Raw genomic sequence first — 19,178 nt, forward strand, 5'->3', positions numbered from 1 at the left:
CGGCCAACACCGCGGTTCCTGGTGTGTCCGCTGTGCCGTGCGTGTGATCATTGCTTGTACAGCCCTCTCGCAGTGTCCGGAGCAAGTATGGTGGATCTGACACACCGGTGTCAATGTGTTCTTTTTTCCATTTCCAGGAGTGTAGATTCCTAAACCCATATAGGTAGTACTGAAAACTTTTACTTGTGAATTTTTGATAGTTATGACGGTACTTGTGAAATTTAAAACTGAAAATGTGGGGCGCATGCAACAGATAACTGATGCGAGAATAGTTCACCTACGTCACTATAATGTTATTGCACTACAAACGATGTGAATTGTGTGATTTTTCTCAATGTCAGTTGCTCTCTGCACTCCTTACTATTATCGCTGCCTGAGCCCCAGGTTTCTCGTTTTAAATTTTACAAGTATTTTCATAGCCGTTAAAAATCCACTAGCACATAATTTCAGGACTAGCTGTGTAAGGTTAGGAATCTGTTCTAGGAGAAATTATTTTCTACTTTTTAGTCAGTTTTAAAAAGGTGTTATATTGAAAAGATTTTTATTTAAATAACTATTTTTTTCCTTTTTGGCCTTGTGTGTCCAATGTTGTCCTGTTGATTTAAATATTTTCATTTGATAACGACAGAAACTTGTGCTACATTTCAGGTTTATTTCTGTTTATTTTCTCCTGAGTCATTCAATATGTATCTTCCTGCAATTTATGTCTCGTGAAGGTAAAAACTGAGGAGAACTGGGCACACACGGAGGCTTATTAGTAATCGTTCCTACCGCGAACCATTCGCGAGTGGAGCAGTAAAAGGCAGAAATAGCAGTGGTACCCAAAGGATCCTCCGCCACACACCAGATAAGAAAGCGAATTAATATACAAGTCGTCCATTTCTTGGCTACGTTTAAAGAATAAAGTATATAGCTCATCGGAAAGTTAGCTTAAGGTGAAATGCAAACAGACAAGAAAGCGACACAATGAAAACGTGTGCGACAATGTCGTCAAAGTTGGAAAAAATAATTTTAAAATCTGTCAGGAAGTTTCTTAACAGCGCACGCACTGCTGCACAGTGAAAATTTCATTCTGGAATTTAAAAATAAATGAGTGACCACTAACTATCGAAACAAGTAGTATCATACACTCATAAAAAAAAAATTGCGTCACCCCTTTTACCAGAACTCCTGAAGATAGACGTTGACTGTGGATATTGTATCACAGACACAATCCCTTTGACTGTTCAGAGATGTCACCAAACCGGCCCAAAGATGTAAAAACCATGCATGAACAGCGCCTATTAGACGAGGGGGTCCGACAGTCGATCAGTTCCAGTCATTCCACCAGGAAGGAGGTACACGGCTCATGTTGTCTGTAATACAACCATGCCTAGACCGCCACTGCTGCAGTTCGATCGCGTCCGCATTGTTTCCTTGTGCCAGGAAGGGCTCTCAGCAAGGGAAGTGTCCAGTCGTCTCGGAGTGAAACAAAGCGATTATGTTCGAACATGGAAGAGATACAGAGGTACGGGAACTGTCTATGCATGCCCCGCTCAGGCCGCCGAAGGGCTACTACTGCAGTGGACGGCCGCTACCTACAGATTATGGCTAGGAGGAACCCTGACAGCAACGCCACCATGTTGAATAATGCGCTTCGTGCAGCCACAGGACGTCGTGTTACGACTCAAACTGTGCGCAGTAGGCTGCATGTTGCGCAACTTCACTCCCGACGTCCATGGCGAGGTCCATCGTTGCAACCATGACACCATGCAGCGTGATATAGATGGGCCCAACAACACGCCGAATGGACCGCTCAGGATTGGCATCATGTTCTCTTCACCGATGAGTGTCGCATATGCCTTCAGCAAGTCAATTGTCGGAGACGTGTTTGGAGGCAACCCGTTCAGGCTGAACGCCTTAGACACATTGTCCAGCGAGTGCAGGAGGGAATCTCCCCTCCTGTTGTGGGGTGGCATCATGTGGGGCCGACGAACGCCGCTGGTGGTCATGGAAGGCGCCGTAACGGCTGTATGATACGTGAATGCCATCCTCGAAGCATATCGGCAGCATATTGGCGAGGCATTCATCTTCATGGACGACAATTCGCGCCCCCATCGTGCACATCTTGTGAATGACTTCCTTCAGGTTAACGACATCGCTCGGCTAGAGTGGCCAGCATGTTCTCCAGACATGAACGCTATCGAACATACCTGGGATAGATTGAAAAGGGCTGTTTATGGACGACGTGACCCACCAACCACTCTGAAGGATCTATGCCGAATCGCCGTTGAGGGGTGGAACAATTTAGACCAACGGTGCCTTGATGAACTTGTGGGTAGTATGCCACGACGAATACAGGCATGCATCAATGCAATAGGACGTGTTTCTGGGTATTAGGCGTTCCGGTGTGTACAGCAATCTGGACCACCACCTCGGAAGGTCTCGCCGTATGGTGGTACAACATGAAATGTATGGTTTTCATGAGCAATAAGAAGGGCGGAAATGATATTTTTGTTGTTCTCTATGCCAGTTTTCTGTACAGTTCCGGAACTTTCGGAACCGAGGTGATACAAAACCTTTTTTGATGTATGTTTAATCGACAGGGCAGGTGAAATAGAGACCAAGCAAAAGTCTGGACGAAGTGAGAAGCCAGAAGAAACAGCTGCAGCTCTTATTTTCCTTCCAGTAACTTCTCATCCGTTCACTGTGTTTGTATTTAGTTGTTCTGTTTCTCCTGTAGCTTCGCGAGGAAGCTTCGCATCAAATTGTGACTGATTTTTTTCTACCTAGCATTGTTGTTCATATGTGTTAAATTATTTGTGTTCTACATGCATTTCCGGTAGTTAAATGCTTCAGATCTTCATGAATAAGCTAATTCCAGAATTTTCTTTGTGCCTGTTAGTGTCATTCTATATAGCTGACTGCAATAATGAGGTCGTCGTTTCCTGCTCATATCTTCTTTTTTTCTATGATTTGGTACATTTTCTCCCATTTCTCCTTCACACAAATTCCAATTTCTCACATTGGTCCAAGGATTTTTCTCAGAATATTTCTTCCTTTTTTCCGCCCTTTATCATTTACCAATTACCATGGTTTGGGATTCATAAAGTGCTTCTACTTTAATAACTGTGGTCTGCGTTTTGTGACGTGGTCTGCGTTTTGTGATAAGATATATATTTTGTTATATTATCTGTTCCAAGCGTGCGCTGTGGTAAGACACTACGAAGGAATGATCTGAATGGGCCTGGAATCAGCAGACGTGATTTACATTTACAGAAAAGCAAATGATTACAATTTCAGAAAAACTAGGTAGTATATTCGAGACAAAGAGCTTCGCAAATTCAACAAGAGTATAACGCGGTGGTCCACCTTTGGCCCTTATGTAGGCAGTTATTCGGCTTGGCATTGATTGAGAGAATTATTGGACGTCCTCCTGTGGGAGGTCGTGCCAAATTCTGTCCAATTGGCGCGATAGACCGCTGATTGGAGAGCCCTGCACATAATGCTCCAAACGTTCTCGATTGGGGAGAGATCTGGCGTCCTTGCTAGCCAATGTAGCGTTTGGCAAGCATGAAGACAAACAGGAGAAACTCGCATCGAGTGCGGGTGCACATTATCTTCGTGAAATATAAACCTAGGATGGCTTGCAATAAAGGGCAACAAAACGGGGCATAGAATATCGCCGACGTACAGCTGTGCTGTAAGGGTATTGCGGATGATAACCAAAGGGGTCCTGCTTTGAAATGAAATGGTACTCCAGACCATTCCTCTTGGCTGTCGATCCATTTGGAGGCTGACAAATCAGGTTGGTACCCTACGTATGCCTGAGACGTCTTCAAGCACGTCTTCACTGGTCATCGGGGCTCAGTTCAAAGAGGAACTCTTCACGGAAGACAATTGTACTCCAATCAATGAGATACCATGCCGAAGACGTGTCTGAAGACGCCCTGGACAGCTGTGCGATACTAACCTGACTGTCGTCCAACGTAAGACCTGACAAGCAGAAATGATGGTGTGGGGTGACATTTCATTTCAAAGTTGGTTCAAATGATTCAAATAGCTCCGCGTAGTTGAAAGTGAAAACGCGAAAACGCAAGTCGAAGGGTAAAGGTATAAGTGTGTGCACGGTCCAGACGGATTATTTTCATTTCACCGCTACGAGAAGCAACGATTCGGGGAGGAGTTATCTGAGCAGCGTACAGCAGGCGAGGCGAATGAATTGAAAGCAAAAACTGTCGCCTCCACCTGCTGCAGTCTAACGTCAGAGAGCGGCGAACGGCACGGACAGACGTCTATGGTCGTCTACGGCAGCTGAAGACACCCGACACGACAAAGAGAATGCGGCGGGTAGTAGCATCGCGCCGGGGAGGAAGGTAGCGTGTACGCTAATCACTTTACAGCTAGCGAGAGGAAGCTAATATTAACAACCATAGGGGTTTTTAAGAATATTTTCAAATTGTTTCGTAATAATTTCCTTAACAACAAAATGTCGGGGGAAAGCAAAATGAGATACAGTCTTAGAAATACAGAGACAGTGCAGCCTAAGGGTAACGAAATGCAGAGGCAAGCCAATTACAAGGCATGCCAGATGAAATTAGTATTACAAGTAAAGAGGAAAGTGTACAAAATCAAATGGATGATAGCTGTTTACCAGGATCATCTGATGTAGAAACGCAAGTTTTGCAAGGAAACACAATTTCAGATAGTAGCGATAGTGGAATTAGAGAGGTAGATTCTGATGTAAATGACATGAATGTTAACAATAAGTTATATAAGGTGAATGGTGATGTCAGAGGTGGGGACTCTGACACTATCATTGCTATTGCATCAACAAGTAGAACAAATAGGTTAAGCCATGGAACAGCATCAGCTGATACAATGCCTACACAAGATAATAATAAAAGTGTGGTTGAAATGTTAATGGAGTTAGTATCTGGGCAAAAAGAAATAAAAAGGATTCAAAAGAATTATAGAACGCGCGAAAATTACTTGCTGATAAAATAGAAGCAACAAACAAGGAGAAAGCAGAAATTAATCGTACGTTTTAACGTTTAGAGACCAGGGTTGATTCTCATGAAGCTAGAATAGGGGCTTGTGAAAAAAGAATTGAGCATGAGGGTAAGGAATGAGGTAAAAAATTAGATAAGTGTAAGCAAGAGGCTAATCATAAGATTGATGATGAAGTAGTGAAAATAAATGATCTCATGCAGGCTCAAGATACTTTGGTATTGTTAGTTAGGGATGAAGTCATGAAATTAAGTAATGATCAGTGTAAAATAAACAAAACTTGCAAAGATACCCATGAGAGGCAAAACAAACGGTCGTTGACTTGAAGGACGAAAATGTAGTCCTAAGCCGTAAAGTATCATGAATAGAATCTGTTTGTAGTGGTAAAACAAATACGATTCAGGGTCGTTTGAGAGAAATAGAACAGAAGGTAGAAAACATACCTCAACTAAGTGAGATGAGTAAAAACATAGGTGATGTGGAAGTTTCATTAAAACAGAAACTCGAAACATGAATTGAACAGGAAATACTTAAGAGTGTCGTTCATATTAATGACTTAGTCAGTAATGCCGATGCTTACAAATTTCATAACTTTTCTAGAAAAGTTAGTGTACATTGTGTTGACTTTATTCGTCAGTTTGAGGGCGTCATACCTGACAACTGACAGATCAACAGAAAATCAAATTTGTAGCCAGTCGTTTTGAGGGTTCGTTTAGGATAATTAGACTGGCTCATCCTAGTGCTGTGGAGTTGCCTAGCCCAAAGACCGGACAGAGCAAAGGATTGTATAATAGTGTTGATAACAAAAGATTTCATCAGAAACAGAGTAACCATAGGGGGCAATAGCACTCTTCGCATTGCTAGGTAGCTGACGCCTACCAGGTACCTGAGTTAACTAACAGTTTACTTCCTTTTTTTCACGCTGTTAGTTCTTCCCTCTGCATCATTCTGAACTAAACTCTGTCATCTATCCTTCCTCTCTATTAAAAAAAAAAGAGACAAAAAGGGATGAATTGAAACAAAAGATGTACTAATTGAACAGTTAAGCAACCGATCATAGACTATACTTATATATCACAAAAGATAAAACGCAGCATAAAGTTTGCAAACCAAGTACAGAACCTGGGCTATAAGAACTAAAATCCTCATCCACACAGGCAGCAGAACACCCTATAAACTAAGTACAGAAACTTTTTACAAATGTTATGCAACACAAAGAAATTACATATGCATATATACAGAGAAAACAATCTTCTATATTTCTTTATTAGCTAGTCTGCAGCTGACACAGACGAAGAGGACGGCGGCAAACCAAGTAAGTGGACACAATTAGCACAAACAGTACGGATTGGTCCTGAGACGATTAGATTTAACTTTATTAGCAACAATTGGTATGGTCTGTGAGTGATTACATGAAGTGATGAGGTTTCCGCTGCAATATATATATATATATATATATATATATATATATATATATATATATATATATATATATATATATATATACTACCGCTCATTAATTTCAACACACCCAATAAATGACGTCTAGTTCTCTGTAGATAAGGTATAATACTGTGGGTAGTGTTGAGGAAGCAAAGGAATACTACAATAGTTGTACACATCTCATGATTTTTGTTTTTGGTCATCGAGATACAATAGTATCCAACAAAAAATGTTGTGTACATAAACGATATGTACCTATCTGATATGTTTGTTTACCTATTTGCCGACGGACGCGGCATTTGGTGCACATGTGTTGTTCCCTGTAGTGATGCAATATCCGCTGCGAACGGTAAGCATTGTTATGATACATAACATGTGGTTCCTGAACGTCAGTTCCTTCGTGACACTGAAGTGTGCACATCGCTAGTATGGCTCCATAGAGAAGTGTGCTGCAGTTGTAGCACTTAGCCAAGCAGGATTATGTATTCGCCAAATTGCGAAACAGTGTAGTGTGTCTATAGGGTGCTTCAATACACCTTTCATCGCCAGAGGACAACAGGTAGAAGTAAGGACATGCCACCACCAGGACGACCTCGTAAAACAACTAAAAGTGATGATAAATATATCAGAATTACCAATAAGAGAAACTGATTCAAAACAGCGCCCCAAATTCGTGCAGAATTGGTAGAAATGAACACGGCAACAATATCTATTGCAACAGTATAAAGGAGACTGTCTAAAGCCGGCTTGAAAGGATGTGTCACAGCAAGATACCACTTCTAAGGCACATAAATAAACAGAAGAGACTTGAATGGGCTAGAATACATCGCAATTGGACATTAGAAGAGTGGACGAAAGTGTTATTCACCGATGGATCGGAGATTTTTTGCAACCAGAAGTAGAATATTTGTTCGCCGATTTGTAGGGGAAACGGTAGCCCAGTAGGTGTTCTACCTGCAGTTAAGCACGGTGGAGGTTCTATTGTGGTTTGAGGATGTTTTGCCAGATATAGATAGAGTTGACGACATTGTGAAAATAGAAGATTGTATGGAACAGAAGCAGTACCACCGCATACTTCAGTATCATGCAATACGGAGTGGATTGCGCATAACAGGGAAAGGGCTCACCTTAGAACAGGATAATGACCCGTAACATCGGTCAGCATACTGTACAAACTACACTGCATCAAAGGAAGGAGAGAAAGTACTGAATGATATGGTATGTGCGTCCCAAAGCCCCGATTGTAATCCCGTTGAAATGCTCTGGGATGAAATGGACAGACGTATCAGGAGAGTTAAAATATCCAGCAAGGAACATCTCTGGAATATTGTTAAGGATGTGTGGAATGATCTAGATTCTCGATACCTACAAAAACTGATTGACTGCATGCCTCAAGTTTGTGAGACAGTCATTAAATCCAAAGGAGGATACTTTGATGAAAGTAAAATATAAGGATTGTGATTGCATTATATGTGTGGAATTTATACTTTTTCAATTTTGTGAGAAATATCGTTTAATTTGTGTTGTAAATCTGACATATCAGGGTGTATTGAAATTAATGATTGGTAGTGTATTTAGGTTAGGATGAGTCCAGCCACAGTTAAAATGATGATGAAAGAGTTTTAGATCGACAACAGAAGTCGACCACTCGTATATGATGATAGGAAATAGGAAGGTAATAGGCGACGTGAGAGTCGGCCACACGTTTAGGGATTAGTGGGCGAAGTATTTCCGCCGAAGCATTATTATTAATTGTATCACGACACAGAAATGTTACTCACTCAGCTAATGAACATAAAACATGAATATCGCATAGGACTCAGACGATAATAAGTACTGAGATACAAATGCATAAAGCACATGAGAAAATTTTGTTATATTCATAGTGTTTACATTTTTGAGCAGCAAAGTTCATAATAAGCTACAAGAGAATTAAAGCAACAGGATTTGTTTCGCTATGTATCTCTGTTGTCACGATCTAGGCTATCTTCGGTTCTCTCAAAAGACCTGTGAATCTTGTTTGGATGCCTACTTAAGTTATCGAATGAAATGAAAATAAAACCTGAAATATGAAATGAGAGCTTTCCTCATGTCATTCGCATGTTCAATACGTAGACGTAAGATAGCGGTGCGTCGAGCGCCGTTTGTAACTTGAATGAAAGTAAGCGCTGACAGGGGGGAGGCACGCCTGATGTGTAACGGCAAAACATTAACTGGTGGTGCGAGAGTGCACTGACCGATGAGTCAATATTAGAAACACTAGACGCGCGAGGAGAAAATTCAAATGACAGCCCTGCAGTCAACACAGTAGTAACAAAGACTTTGTGAGTATTATTGTATTATGATCAATGCAATATTGTTTATATTGTAAAGCTATGTAATATCAATGTATGAATTTTATTTAAGGACACTTATATACTGATAGAATGTAGAGTACTTATGAATTAAGTGATAGTAAACAGTATATATGGACGGCCTAGTAAAACGAAAAGAAGTGAGTGTTATTAGGTAAAAGTGGACGGCACTGCGCTGATATTAGATGAAAAAATTGTAATGTGTAAAGATAGAAGACATTGCGCCGAGAAGATATATAGTTTAGTTCCTATCATATATAGACATCAATAAGTGTAGTGAGTGTTTGTGAGGAGATTTAATGGCCCACGTGCCGATATTTACTGTTCAATAACAAGACTACAGAAAATTTAAAGGGCAGCTATGTGCTGAAAATCATAAATGATAATTTGTAGCAAGAAGAAGATCATTATGTAAAATGTGCTTAGTTAAGGTTTTTTGATACAATGAAGATGAGAAAGTATATGTTTAGCATTAGTAAGTAAATGGTTTTGGTTAATTGGGATGATATTTTAGGAACAACGATTTTCTAGTTTTTTTTTAAGAATTTCCATGAATGAGAGAGTAGGGGAACTAGTGAGAGATTGGAAACAGCCATAATTTTTTTAAAATTTGGGGCACAATTTTCTCATTTACAAGCTTGTTAGTTGTCTTCGAGAACAGGCCAATTTTGGAAATCAGAGAAGGAAGGGGATGTGTGATATTCCTGGCTGTGGCCGCCAGTAGTTTATATTTCTGGAAGCTCGCCTTGATGCAGCTTGATACATGTCAAGTAGCATATGGTACAAAAGTGGAGTGAGGTACAAGCAGCTCCCGTGGGAGAGTCCGCCAATTGCACTGAACTTGCTTCTGATTGGTTGGCACATTCGGGTGTTAGGCGCCAAAACGCCTAACTTCTCTTATTAATTGTTTATATAAGCTTCATTGTATTTAACCCAGTTTTCAGTATGACAGTCTCTCATGGTTCCACTATGTGTCCACCGTTTTTGTTTATTAAATTTCACTCGTTCTGGGAAACATAAGAGCAATGAAATAAGACATCTTAGGGTTGCTTTCGCCCGCCTCGGAGATTAAATACTTCGGCTCTGCTACTCACTCTGTTTGGGATGTTCTTCAGAGCCGGACGTGAATTTATGTTTTGGGCAGACATGTCGTACTCTGTATCGGAAGTTGTCAGAAAAGTTACCATACTATTAAGAAAGCTATGTCGAGTGTTGTAGAAGACAGTGTAAAAAGTGATATTTTAAGATATAAATAAACAGGATACATTAATGAGAGGTGTCGCCTAACATCATTGCCAATACTACAGATGTTGCCCTCTGTAGATATAGAGACTAAGCTAGGCAAATGGCACCCCACAAAAAAAGCACAAGCACAGGTTCATTTCGAGATGACAGCAGAGCAGTCTCCGGCGAAGAAGATCCCGCGACCGACGAGCTGTGTTCTGCGCTAGGGAGATAACTTTAGAAGACGACAGGTTGGTGAAAAGAACGGTTAGGGACTCTTATTCAATCCCTACAGATCACTCCAGCTTCCAGATTTGACTTCCAGCACGACAAAATATAATTTATACTTTCCCTATAGACTGAATTGCTTCTTGTCTTTCGTTGACAGTGAAGGTAGCGAGATACACTCCCGCTTAAAGATCTCGGTAAAGACTTGAGTACATGTGAGACCGATAGTGTGTCGCTGAAAATGTGAAACAATATTCCCTCTTCCGTGCGCCGACATCGCTCTCCGCTTACCCCTACAAAAATACTAGGCCCCGATGGAAGATAATATTGGCGACAACAACCTCTACTATTTATGTATAGACAGGGAGTTGATACAAGAAGGGGACAAATGACGAAGAAATTTGTGTTTTATTCAAACACTATTTTCTTTAACACGACTAGTTTCTCCTAAGACTAAAGTTATTACATTCTCCGTATTCGGTTTTTTAAGTACGTTACCATAGCGGAGACCATCATAGTGATCCGTGGTCTGCCAGCTACCGCCACAGTTCTAAATGGTAGGTCCTTGTCTGTCTTAAGCAAATCATTCTCTCTGTTATTTGCTGGCAGGTAAAGTCAGATGAAATTACTATTAAAAAAGGGAAACACGCTATTTTAAATTTGGCAAGAGCACTAGTTTATGTAGAAATTCAAGAACCTTTGTCCCAGCCACTTTGCTATCACGCAAGACTGCAAAACACAATCTGTAAGGAACGTCAGCGGGTAAACAGTTTTTCACCCGATAGAAGCGTAGTCAGCAACTGCAACCATCCATGTGGGGTCTGTTTCTTCTCTGCCTGATGGCGGAGGGCCTAGTGTGGTGATAACGGAGTGGAGCGTCGTGATATGGGCGACCCCCTATCCATAGACCGTCAACTTGGGTCTCTCCTCTTCGGGCGTGGGTGCGGGCCTCTGCTGAGTTTGCAATCCTTTCTATGCCGTATTATCTCACATTTGAGAACCTGTCCAAAATTTGCTCCTAGTCGAGAGAATGTTTTACAGCCCGAGCGACACTTCGTTTACGTGAAAATCACGTGATAATAAAAAAATCCCGTATTAGAATCGGAAGTTACGAGAGCTTTGGAGGATTTAAGATCAAATAATTCAGAAGGCGTGGATATCATTCCATCAAAATTTCTAAACTCATTGGGGGAAGTGGTAAAAGATCGACTATTCATGTTGGTGTGTAGAGTGTACGACTCTGGCGCTATACCATATGACTTTCGGAAAAATATCATCCACGCAATTCAGAACACTGCAAGAGTTGACAAGTGCGAGAATTATCGCAGAATCAGCTTAACAGCTCATGCATCCAAGTTGCCGACAAGAATAATATACTGAAGAATGGAAAAGAAAATTGAGGAAGTGTTAGATGACGATCGGTTTGGCTTTAGGAAAGGTAAAAGCTCCAGGGAGGCAATTGTGACGCAGTTGATCTTGGAAGCAAGACTAAAAAAAATCAATACACATTCATAGAATTTGTCGACCTGGAAAAAGCGTTCGTGAAACGTAAAATGGTGCAAGATGTTCGAAATTCTGAGTAAAAAGGGAAAGACGGGTAATATACAAAATGTACAAGAAGTAAGAGGGAAGAATAAGAGTGGACGAGCAAGAACGAAGTGCTCGGATTAAAAAGGGTGAAAGACAGGCTTGTTGTCTCTCGCCCCTGCTGTTCAATCTATATATCGAAGAGGCAATGATGAAAATAAAAGAAAAGTTCTAGAGTTGCATTAAAATTCAAAATTATACGATACGCTGATGACATTGCTATCCTGAGTGAAAGTGAAGAATAATTACACGATCTGTTGAATAGAAGGAACCATCCAATCAGTACAGAATATGGATAGCCGGTGGATCGAAGAAAGACGAAAGTAAAGAGAAGTAACAGAAATGAGAACAGCGAGAAACTTTAACATCAGGATTGATGGTCACGAAGTATATGAAGTTAAGGAATTCTGCTACCTAGACAGCAAAATAAGCAATGACAGACAGGCAAGGAGGACATCAAAATCAGACTAGCGTTGGCAAAAAGGGCATTCCTGTCCAAGAGGAGTCTACTAGTATCAAATATTGGCCTTATTTTGAGGAAGAAATTTCTGAGAATGTATGTTTTGAGCACAGCATTGTGCGAAATATGGACTGTGGGAAAACCGGAACAGAAGATAATCGAAGCATTTGAGATGTGATGCTACAGGCGAATGTTAAAAATTAGATGGACAGATAAGGGATGAAAAGAGGAGGTTCTGTGTAGATCGGAGAGGAAAGGAATATGGGTAAAACATTGTCAAGGAGAAGGGAAAGGATGATGGGGCATATGTTGAGATATCAGGGAATGACCTCCAGGTACTACAGGGAGCTGTAGAGGGCAAAAACTGTAGAGGAAGACAGACATTGGAATACATCCATCAAATAATTGAGGACGTAGGTTGCAAGCGCTACTCTGAGATGAAGAGGTTGGCACAGGAGAGGAATTCGTGTCGGGCCGCATCAAACCAGGTCGAAGACTGATGAGTAAAAAAAAAAAAAAAAAAAAAAAAAAAAAAAAAAAAAAAAAAAAAAAAAAAAAAAAAAAAAGGTAGTACTACTTCTCGACATTGGATGGCCACGTGATTCTCTGAGGTGCCCTGATAGAGAAACTACTCAGCATCTGTCTCTCCAGTGAGCAGTCCACCGACTGGGACACCAGACAAACGCGACAGAAAGATAATCTCCATTCCAAATCGCCATATTGACTCTTAGTTAGTCGCCCTTTTCTCCCATAGTGGACATGAATGTTGGTCGATTTATACACACTTTAACTGTCTCGTCCTTAGCCACTAACATTGTTCCCTTCATAATTTTTGCTTCAAATTTAAAATAGATCTCAACTTAAATAATGTATTCGCAAATCAAACCTACTCATATTTTGACTAAAACTTTGGCTGTTTGATTGCATTGTAATGAGAAAATATAGTTAGGTTGAGCACAAGAAGAATTTTGTCAACAATAATAGCCTTCGATCCGTTTTGCCAATGTCTAATCACTCTCAACAGAACTAAATTAAGCAGTAGATCCCTCCCTGACCATTCTCTTTATCTTGAATGGCGCCAAAATTTCTCTCCTTCCCCAAAAAAACAAACTTTTGAAATCGTGTCACTCAAGCTTATTTGATCAATTCCCTTGGTTTTTAAACTTGAAAGCCGTCTAGCATGTTACGCAGTGTTTGTTAATGAAATCGTATATTTTTTATTTGGAATCCACAAAAATAATTAATATTTGTTAAGTTTTGGTTTTAATTTAAAGGGTACTTTTAGTCTTCAGAATTTCTTCTAAATACGACCTGCTTTTTAGAGATTCTAACTGTATTCTACTGTTAAGAGATATTTTTATTTCTGTGCTGTTTAGTAGAGATTTAGAGAAGATTTTATAAGCAGTGGAGTGTGAAGTGTGGTTTATGTCTGATTGTCTCCTTTCTTGTTCAGTAGGTAATTCATTGTAGACCAATGTTCCCGGATTTTTAGTTCTTCAGATATTATATAATATTTCATAAATGATTTGGAATAGTCACAACCATTCACACACACACACACACACACACACACACACACACACACACATACACACTATTGATGTTTATCTCATGCTTATAATTTCTCCCTTATGACATAATTTAACAGACTCCTTCCAGTATGGGCAGTGGCGAATCAAGATTCGGTATAGGTTTATCAAAATGATTTAATAATTTAGCCTTCCACTGTTTCTTAAGTTTTGAAAGTAGACTGCAAAAATTTAGCAGTTTACTTTGTTATTTGTTTCCTGGACATCTGAAGCATTAGCCTGGGGCATGATAATTTTGAATCTCTTATGTAAATATTTCGCAGAAGTTTCTACCGTTGTTTGCTAAGAAATCTTGGATAATGTATGTTTGTCTTCTGTACACTTATGTAGTATTTACTACACTTATGTAGTATTTAGTAGTATCTACAGTTATAAAGATTTTGAGTGTCTATTTCCGAAATTTTTCCATTTCATTTCTGATTTGTGAGTGTAAGAAGCTCTCGTGTTTTAAATCTTTCATGTATTGCTCCGTCACATGTGTGATTCCATACTCTGTTTTACGATTTCTCTTGGTGGTGAGCTGATGGTTAGAGATGTCCGACGTATTTGTTGAAGACATTTCCTCATATATGATATTTGCGAGGATAATTTTCCAAGCAAAGTATTGCATTTTGGTTTAAGGACTTCAGCGTTAAATACTACTGTCCTGATATGTTCCATATCGGATTTGTTAAGCTGAAACGTTACTTTTACTGCAGTTAGGTGATTATACAAATCTGTATTTCATTTTCCACCTTAGTATTCATGATTTCTTTTTGGTTCTGCTTGGTGATAATTCAGTGAGGTTTAAGGACAAAACTACTGCAGTCAGAGCTTCTAAGAATGACGGTGACGAGCAAGTTGATGACCAAGTAGACGTCCCAGACTAGACAACATATCAAATAATCATGGAGGTCTGGGATATAAAGGGCGTCCCAGAAGGAATGGTCATTATTCAGGATGTGACGGGATCATTCGAAGCAATAGTGTAGTGAACGTGGGCTCTGAAATGCATACTTTAAAGGCCAGGAGCACTGTTTCATCTTCGACACTGCGAAACCAATCTCTTTTATTTCAGATTATTTGCTTTCCATATTCTGAGAGGTGGTACTATAGTCCAAAACAAGAAAAAAATCCAGTAAACATGGGCTCTAAAGTGTATACCTTAACAGCTATGAGCCATTGTTCATCTTCGATACTGCGAAAAACATTTCGTTTACTGAACAAGTGCTCATAGCTATTAAGGTATGCATCTTACAGCCCATGTTTATTGGTATTGGACAATATTTGCTTGTTTTAGTCCATAATACCTCTTCCGAAAATATGGAAAGCAAAGAGATATCAATAGAAGAGATTCTCTTTCACAGACGATGAAGAAGTGCTTCTACCTGTTAAGGTAGGCATTTTAAAGCTCATGTTTACCTGATCTTTTTGTTTCGAATTATCGTTACACTTATCTCTCTGAATATTGACCATTCCTGCTGGGCCACACCGTGAAGTTGTATCCATTTTCCACATTCATTGTTACATTTAATGAGGAATTGTTCTGCAATAACAAAGCAATAAAGCATGTGGACCTAAATGAGAGAAGAGTTCTACCTTAGTCTCCAAAACCTTCCTGATGTAAGTGTACTGTGACAAAATGTAGTCCATTATTTAAACTTTCCGACTTAATTGATTTTTCAAATATATGTTTTTAGTGATTCGGATGAATAAAATATATTGATCATTTATTTTCTTTAAGATGTTAAGGGCTGCAAACTCGCTATCACTGATATTTTTCCTGAAAAATATTTGAGTAATTCTAGTTTCTCAAAGTACGTTTTCTCATCGTTGAGTTATTCTTTCCGAAACACTGTTAATGGCGCCACCTTTAATTTTGAATGGATGTGATATCTTCTCAAAAATCTTGTTTTTTGGCTGAGTATTTATGGGAAGCTGCTTGATTAAATTTGTTAGTATATTACTTATTTCAGAGTCACGAAGCGTGGAAAACAAGGCTGATCTGTGAATGGAATCGAACGTTTTTTGGTAGTCTTTCTTCGTCTGTTTTACTGTTTCCTCTCAGGACATTATAGTATAACAGTATATGGAGATAACTATTTGAGGAAACTAAACAATATGTTATTAACAGGGGTGATAATAGTGTAAATTTTTCTGCTTACTTCGCTAGTAAAGAGAAATTTGTATTTTTTTTAAATGATCAGGCAAAACTATGGAGTGTAGAGCAAATTCTTTGCTCTTTAAACTTTATTCATTGGGTAGATGTAGATGTTCCTGGCAGCCCTATTTTAAGAATATTGTCATTATCATAAAGCAGTATTTGTAAAATTTTGTGTCTTGCACTCAAAGGAAGGAACATTGTTTTTTGACAGTTATTCCCTTTATCATTCGGTGAATTATCTTGTGAACGAATGACATTTAGTGTATCCGCGTCTGTTGACGTACTCTATTATTTACTTTTTCCTTAGAAGAATAGTTCCTCTTTAAGATTTTATGTGTACACTGTAGACCTCACATTTAGGTGAGACTCGCTTGCTGTTTTAAATACAAAAATTTGTTTCATTATAAAAGTAAACGATATGGTTAATTGGAAGAGTCTTTGTGTATTCTGTGGTCATTGAAGATTCTCTTTAATATGAAGGAAGAAAAATAACTAAAAGAAACAGCGGCAGGGTAAGTAGGAACGTTTTGGTTTTTACAATATTCATGTCCCCGTTTCCGTGCAAGGAGGGCAGAAAGTCACGTGAGATGGGCTACTAACGGCACTTCAAATCCATACGTCGCGCCGTGGGACGTCGTCGGACCAGTAACGACTTTCTCAGGAGGAAAGTGATCTGGACTTACCCCTGTCTTCAGCATGTTAACAAAGGTAGCTCCGAAATAGTTTGATTTGCAAATTATTTTACTGTAGAAAGCGATTTATAGACTGAATAGCTGCTTAACAACGGTTAGTCCTTTTACAGCAATTCATCGTCCTCGAGATGAAGGGTAAGTTGCACATGGAGTCGGAGGCTCTTACAACCTGTTACTTGGGGGAAGATCAAAATATGGGGAACCGTTTATTTTTTAGTTATTTATTTATTTATCCTGGCAACATTTGGACGATTAGGCCGTACCTTACTTGGAAACATTAATACCTATAGTAGAAAAGTAACAGCTTATATTCGTATGTGAAAAGTGAATAACAGAGACAAATTATAGGCTGATAGATTTAAACTGTGGGCACTGACAGCAATTTACTCGAGAAAAGGATGGAAGATGGGGACAGGTGACAGAAAACAGGCAAAGGAGAGAGGAGGGAAGGAAGTACCTTGAGTATCTGAGAGACAAAAATTGTAACTGGGAGAAAATCTGAACGTTTGTTTTACTGTTTGACAGATTCATATGTTGATTTTTTTTAGGGAAAAGTTATCATACTTGTAAAACGAAGTGCTTCAACTTCTAAATGGAGCAGGGCATTGAATTGTGCAAACAGTTCAGGGTAACTTACTCTGGAGGCAGACAGCAGCAATGGGGATGATGGTGTATTTGTGTTTCGGTGTATTTTTATCAGCAGCAGAAAAATGCTTCTGTCGGAGCACAAGAAAGGTCCTCCCCTCAAAGAAAAGTGGGGAACCAGCTGCCATTCTCATTCAACCTCCATCACCAAAAATTTTAACACAGACATTCTAAATTGTTTTACCCAGTCTCTCTTTGCAGTTAAACCTTCATACCAAGCATCTCTCTCTCACTGACAGTGTCTAAATAGTCTCTCTCCCACTGTTTCCCTTTTCTATTGATTTACAATATATCCCATGCCACTGTCTCCTCTCTCACTTACACTGTCTCCTTGCGTCTCTCGCCCATTGCTACTGTCTCCACCATACTGTGGCAAATCAAAAATTCCGCGGATCCAACTTATTTTTGTCCCCTATACCAATGTATTTAAAAATGTCGTTCAAAATGGGTCCTCCCCTATACCTAAATGTCGGCGGTTTGGAAGGGTCCACACCATCCAATTCCATTATTGGCCCCACTGATTTGTACTTTTCATTTCCACTGTCTCTTCTCCCTCTTGCTCCTATTGCTTCTATCTACATCCATCTCTCTTTCTCTTTTACTGCGACAGCCTCTCACTGACCATCAGTATCTCCTCTCTCTTTGGCTCCCAATGCTACGGTCTTCTCTTTCACTGCCACTCTCTCTGTACCACCATATCTGTCTCCTTTCTCTACCACCACCACTGTCTCCTCTCACTTCCACCACCACTTCTCTCTGATCTTTCAACACAAAAGCGCGAATATGTTCGCCCACCAAAATTTTTGGCGAGGTACCTGGTACCTGGTTCCCACTTTCCTGTCAGAGTCTCTCAAAGAGGAACATATTTGCCTTTTTTGTGTTTCGCTTGTTCCCTTAGTTTTACTACTACAGGAGGGTGTGGTGCTTACACTAAACGGATTCTATAGGTAAGTAAATTTTGACAATTACTTATATACTTCGACACAATTATAAACAACTAATATGTACGCATAATATAAGATTAAATCAAAAGCATTTGATTTACTTTTATGGATACTTAGCTAATCGATTGCAATTCATCGAAAACACCCGAGTTATGATTTATATCTTAAAACAGTAAAAGTATTATTAGAAATATCTTACTGAATTTGCAGTCTTTTCAGTAACTCATAAGTTATCGCAGTTACTTTAAATTCTTTTCAGACGTGTTAAGACACTTCTTATTCCATTTTTTGTCACTGCAATACCATTTTGGGCATATTTGTATAGACGTGAAGTGCCTATTATACAAAGACAGTGCGTCAGAAAATTGTTGGTGAAGAAATGCTGACTAATAATTTGGTGGCCTCAGAAAGCTTGCGATGATCCGAGATTTACAAGTGGAACCTTGTCACGTAAACACTACGTTATTTAAAACTACATTTATGCTTCAGACCGAATATTACGGACATATTTTACGTGCATAAGTACTGTAGTCCTGAACCTTTGGATCTCGGTAACTAATAATGATATGGAGAAAGTTTTCTAAGCTGCCCGAGAATATCATCTCAAGAACATATGGTAAAAATTTCGACGATCTGTTATGAACTGAAATAATAGAAATTGGAATCCTCACAATTGGTACTTTTCGTACCCGAGAATTATGATTTTCCGAGGTTTACTTAGGATACGCAAATGAACAAATGTCGCTTTTGCAAACTACCTGAGGTCCACTATGTATCACTCCTCAAGTAAAAGAACTAATCGATTTGTTTAATTTGCCTGGGCTGAAGGAAGCGTGAAATACTTACATTTTGACTCTGTATTGTAAGATAGCTTCTGTAT

The sequence above is a fragment of the Schistocerca nitens genome, chromosome 9 (genome assembly GCF_023898315.1).
Source record: "Schistocerca nitens isolate TAMUIC-IGC-003100 chromosome 9, iqSchNite1.1, whole genome shotgun sequence".
NCBI classification, from domain to species: domain Eukaryota; kingdom Metazoa; phylum Arthropoda; class Insecta; order Orthoptera; family Acrididae; genus Schistocerca; species Schistocerca nitens.